Consider the following 6,289-nt stretch of genomic DNA (forward strand, 5'->3'; position numbering starts at 1 on the left):
GGGACCTGCGCGACTGCACGACGATATTCGACATATCCTTGCTGCCCAGGGCCATTCTATTCTCCAGGTGGACACGTTTACTCGTCCCCCTCGTGGTAGTCGCCGTCAACCCGTCCAGGTTGTGAAGATTACCTTTGATGGTAGGACCCTTCCACCCTCTGTCATTCTTGCTGGTGCCAGGTGCTCTGTCCAGGAGTACATTCCTTCTCCTCGGCTCTGCAACAAGTGCTGGAGGTTTGGGCATGGTGCCCTCCGCTGCTCCGGGACTGTCTCTCTGTCCTTTGTGTGGTGGCGAAGGTCACTAAGTCGGAGTGCACTTCTCCCCAGGCTCGTTGCCTCAACTGCGGTGAGGCCCATCCTACCTTCTCCTGTGCGTGTGTCCATTACAAGCTTGAAGCAGCCGTCCTCAACTTGAAGCACCGGGAGCGTTTATCTTTTCCTGAGGCGAGATGCCAGGTTCGCCGGCTCCCACCTTATGCTAACATCTCTTATGCTCGCGTGTTGCGCTCTTCCTCTCCTCGTCCTTCCCGCCTTCCTCAGACTCGCAACAGTTTCCGGGCCTTGGACCCTGATACGCCCACTGCCCCCTCCTCTGTTCCTTTGAGTTCTGTCCCGAAGGATCCACCTCCTGGTCCTCTGTCTGGGGTTCCCCTTCTTTCTACCCGGTCTGTCGTGTCTCCTGTGTCTTCTTCCTCGTCTCCCTCCGTTCCTCCTTCCCCTCCGTCTCTTGACTCTCCCCGCCGCCTGTTGGTGCGGGCTGATGTCCATCGCTCTCCAAACGGCCGTCATGTGTGCTCTCGTTCAGCTTCTCCTGTTGAGACGCCAGAATCCGTTGTCCAGTACGTGGTTGCTGGGACACCTGTCTCTTTAAGTCAGAAGCGTAAGCTTGGCTCCTCTCCTTCCTCCTCCCCGGCGGGTAAGAAGGTTTCGCTTTCTTCCTCGGCCCCTACTTCTGCCTCTCTCGCTCCTTCCCCTCCCATTTCGGTGGTTGCGCCCCCTGTTCCTGCTATGGAGGTTTCTTTCGCCTCCGTTTCCCTCTCGGTTGCTGCCCTTGCTGAGGTACGCTCCCCTCTTTTTACCCCTCCTCTTCCTGCTGCTGTCCTTGACTGCTCCTCTCCGTTGTCTCCTCCTCTTCCTCCTCCTCCGGACCCCGCCCGCCCACCTCTGATCTGTTCTCCCGTTTCCTTCCCTCCGTCTTTGCTCAGTTTACCCATGCCCCCTGACTTTGCTGACCCTGATCCCGACCCTGATATTCTTTAACGTGCTCTGTTGCTCTTTCGCCTTTGTTTTTTCCTTGTTCTCTGTTTTTGTCCTTTCTCTTCTCGTCGATGTCTATTCTTCAATGGAACGTTCGAGGTTATTACGCAAATTTCTTCTAACTCCAACTTCTGATTTCGCGGTTTTCGCCCCTTTGTGTCTGTCTCCAGGAGCCGTTGCTTGGTGCTCGTCCTGGTCGGTTTTTCGTTTTCCTTTCTTCCCCTCCCCCCAGCCGTTGCTGGGGCTTCTAATTCTTCTGCTCTCTTGATTCGTGCTGATGTTCCTTTTGTTCCTTTACTTTTTCCTTCGCCTCTCCATTGTTCTGCTGCTCGTATCTTTGTGGGGAAATGGTACACAGTTTGTTCCATTTATCTCCCCCCCCCCCCCCCCCCCGAGTGTCCCGCTTTCTCTTCCTGATTTGAAACACCACCTTGACTCCTTGCCGGAGCCTGTGCTCCTGCTGGGTGACTTCAATTGTCATTCTCTTTGGGGTGACGTTCTGACGAATACCCGGGGTCGCCTTCTTGAGCCGTTTCTCCTCTCTTCTTCCCCGTCTCTTTTGAATTCTGGTGAGCCCACTCATTTGGACTCTGACTCGCACCCTTTCTTGTCTTGATCTTTCTCTCTGCTCTTCTTCTCTTTACTTAGATTTCACGTGGCAGGTTCTTGATGACCTCCATGGAAGTGATCATTTCCCCATCCTTGTTTCCTTTTTCTCTTTTCGCCCTTCCCTCTCTTTCCTTAGGTGGCAGTTTGCTAAGGCGGACTGGACCGTATTTACCCTCAGTGCTACTCTCTCTGACCTTTCCCTTCTGCCTCTCTCTCGTGCTCTCTTCCTTTTTCATGACAGTGTCTTCAACGCTGCCCTCCGCTCTATTCCTCGCTCTTCCTCTCGGGGTCTAGGGAAGTGCGTTCCCTGGTGGAATGCGGACTGTGCTCGGGCTGTCCGCTGTAAGCGTGCAGCCTGGAAGAGGCACCGCTGTGGACAGACGACCCATAATTTTTTCTTTCGGAAAGCGAGTGCGGTGGCCCGTAGGGCCATCCATATGGCTAAACGTAAATGTTGGGCATCTTATGTCTCGACAATTACGTCCGAAACTCCTCTGGCCCATATCTGGAAGCGTATCCGCAAGATAGCGGGTAAGTTCGTTCCCGATGTTTCACCGGTCCTTCACCTCCATGATACTCTTGTGGTGGACCCGTTGCAGGTCGCTTCCGTACTGGGTTCCCACTTTTCTGTTAGCTCTGGTCTTCATCTTCCCCAATTTTTTCTTCTTCGTAAACCTGTCCTCGAGTCTCGTCCTTTAGATTTCTGCACTCATCTTCAGCTTCCCTATAATGATCCCTTCTCTCTCTGAACTTCGTTCTGCCCTGGCCCTCTGCGGTTCTACGGCGGCGGGCTCCGATGGTATTCATTACGAGATGCTTCGCCATCTCCCTCCGTGCACGTCTCGGTATTTACTGAGTCTGCATAATCGGATCTGGGAGTCGTCGTCAGTCCCGGAGGACTGGTTCGATGGCTTGTCCTCCCTGTTCGCAAACCGGGGTCTCTGGGTACTGCCCCTAAGGACTTTCGCCCTATTGCTCTCACAAGTTGTCTGCAAACTCTTTGAACGTATGGTTAACGTTCGTCTGATGTGGTTCCTGGAACACCATCACCACCTCTCCCCTTCTCACTTTGGTTTCCGCAAGTGCCGCAGCACTACAGATGTCCTGGTGAACTTGGAGGTCTATATTCGTACTGCTTTTGCTGCGAAGACCTCCGTTGTTGACGTCCTTTTTGACCTGGAAAAGGCTTACGACACCACTTGGCGATATCATATTCTATCTCAACTTCATTCTTTTGGCCTTCGTGGTCATCTTCCTCTTTCTCCGCAGCTTCCTCTCCCGTCGTTCCTTTCGGGTGCGCCTTGGTATCGCTCTCTCTGCCTCTTTTCAGCAATACGAAGGTGTGCCCCAGGGTAATGATCTGAGCACTACTCTTTTTCTGGTTACCCTCAATGGTCTTCTTTCCTCTCTTCCTTCTGGTGTCTTCTCCGCTCTCTATGTCGATGATCTTACCCTTTGCTGTCAGGGTGATGATTCGCCTCTCCTTCAGCGCCGGCTTCAACATGCAATTGATGCCGTGTCGTCTTGGGCCACCGATCATGGCTTCAAGTTCTCTACTTCTAAGACTTGTGCCATGACTTTTACGCGGAAACGGGTTGTTCTTCGTCCCTCTGTCACTTTATGGTCATCCTCTTGAATACAAAGATTCCGCGAAGCTTTTGGGGTTATTCCTTGACACTCGTTTGTCTTGGTCTCCCCATATCTCTTACCTCCGTGTTAAGTGCTCTAAGGCCCTTACCCTCCTTCGGGTCTTGTCCCATACTTCTTGGGGGGCAGATAGGCGCACTCTCCTTGCTTTACATTTCTCTCTCGTCCTGTCTAAGCTCGATTATGGTTGCCCTGCTTACTCGTCTGCTTCTCCTTCTACTCTTCGCCGTCTTGATGCTTTGCACCATACTGGGTTGCGCCTCGGTTCTGGTGCCTTTCGTTCGACTCCCGTCCATAGCTTGTATGTTGACACTGGCTTCCTGTCTCTCCGGGACCGCCATGATCGCTACTGTCTTCGCTATATTGCGCGGTCCTTACAACATCCTTCCTCTCGCCTCTGTCGTGCTTTAACTTTTACCCCTCCTGCGGTTCCTGTTCCTCTTCACCACCTCCCTCTTTCTGTCCGGTTATCTCGCCTCCAGGGTTCTCTTTCCGTTCGTATTTCTAATGTTTCTCCTCGTGTTGTTCCTTCTTTGCCCCCATGAAGAGTCCCTCTTTCGCAGTTTTGTACTTGACCCGTATCACTAAAGCTTTTACCCCTCCTACGGTTCTAAAACGCCTTTTCCTTGAGCACTTTTCTTCACTCCCGCTCTGTTTCTGTCTTCACCGATGGGTCAAAGTCGGCGGACGGTGTTGGCTACTCTGTTGTTTTTCCCGATCGCACTTGTGTCGCTTACCTCCGGAGACTAGCATCTTTACAGCGGAACTTTATGCTATTCTCTCTGCTCTTCGTCTCCTGCTTTCTCGTTGTCAGTCTTCCTTTGTAGTTGTTGTTGTTGACTCTCGTAGTGCCCTCATGGCTCTCGGGTCCTTTAATCCGGTTCATCCAGTAGTTGTCGAGATCCAGCATTGGCCGTTTCTTGTTCACAGTAAATTTAAGTCGGTTGAGTTTTGTTGGGTTCCCAGCCATATTGGTGTGTCTTTAAATGAGCGTGCAGATGCTGCCGCCAAGGAAGCTGTCCACTCTTGTCCCATCTCTCGTAAAGGTATTCCATATTCCGACTTTTACCCGGTTATCCATTCCTCCGTCCTTACCCGTTGGCAGGCTTCTTGGTCGTCTGTTACTGGTAACAAACTACGTACTCTGAAATGTTGTTTCCTCGTGGCCGTCCTCCTACCACCGTAACCGGCGTTGGGAAACGGCTCTGGCGAGGTTGCGTATTGGCCATACTCGCTTAACCCATGGTCACTTGATGGAGCGCCGCCCTGCTCCTTATTGTCCTAGTTGCATTGTCCCTCTTACGGTCGTGCATGTCCTTCTTGAATGTCCTGACTTCCAGGACGAGCATGTGTCTTGCTTTCCGACCGCCCCTCGCGGTCACCTGTCCCTCGATAGAGTTCTTGGTGACTCGGATACTTTTGATATCGTTCGCCTTATGCGTTTTTGTTCTCGTATTGGCATCCTTGGTGATATTTAGCGCCCTCTGATTATTTTGCGTATTTGATGGTGCTACATAGCCTTCCCGGTTTGGTGCCTTCTTTTGATAATTACTTACTTTTCAAGCAATCGAGAACGTCTCTTGGAAGATCGACAGCAAGAACCTCATACTCCCAATTATAAATGACCTAATTGATGCACAGAGTAAAGGGTCTCGAATCTCCTTTGTATGGATACCTTCACACATAAATATAACCCATCATAATGAGACAGACATTGCAGCCAAATTAGCGTGTAACAAGGATGAAGTTGAATTAGATCTAGGTATCCCCCATCTCTGCTGTCAAAACTGTATTGGTCCAAACACTCAGGTCTGATAAGAAAGAACTTACTGACTCCCAACGACCTGAAAGTACTAGTATAAAAAGCTATGATTTGTTCAGATCTGAAACCTACATCTATGGGCAGCACAAAACGTCCACTAGACTGTGCGACACAGTGGTTGCAAGGATCAGGTTGGGTTACAGTTACCTGTGGCAGGTGGCTGCAGGTGACGGATCTCCCAATCCTGAACACTCCAGTTGCAAACTCTGTGAGCAGGAACTGTGGCACGATCTCCCGCACTACATCACTGAATGCCCAGTTATTAGACCTTTCAGACCAGTTGGCATGAGGTACCAGGAACTTTGCAATTACTTTATTCATTCTCGTATTCTTGAAGATATCCTCATAGTGTACCCAAAATTTGCCAGTGCAGGCTACTAAACACATGGCTCTGTATGACTAACCATCCTGCGAGATGGGGACTTGTATTACCACTGCTACCTTATTCAATCTTGTGTTGTTGATATCCTCAAAATGCATCCGAAGTCTGCCAGTGCAGACCGCTTATCACATGCCTCTGTATGACTAACCATCCTGTGTGATGGGGATTTTTTAGCATCGCCTAGTTAGCCTTTTTTGACACACTGTACTCCACTTCATATAGTCTAGGGCAGCTGCACTAATGCAGATGTACCTCATATCTTAATAAAAAAAAAAAAAAAAATGACCTACAATAGTTAGTTTAATGAGACCTCTACAACAGTTACTGTTTTATGAGACCTCTACAGTATATACTGCATTTAAATTGAACTTTACAACACTCATTTAAGAATAATGCGTTTTCGATAGATAATTCAATATAATATAAATTTTAGAATAGATGCAACTGTTAAATATTCCTTCATAATAAACACCGCAGTATAACGGACCTTTACAAAAGTCACCACACACAGGAAACCTTGCGATAGATAGTGCAATAGATCCTTTAAAACAGATACAACTTAGTAAAAAATA

The sequence above is a fragment of the Procambarus clarkii genome, chromosome 90, assembly GCF_040958095.1.
Source record: "Procambarus clarkii isolate CNS0578487 chromosome 90, FALCON_Pclarkii_2.0, whole genome shotgun sequence".
In the NCBI taxonomy this organism is placed as follows: domain Eukaryota; kingdom Metazoa; phylum Arthropoda; class Malacostraca; order Decapoda; family Cambaridae; genus Procambarus; species Procambarus clarkii.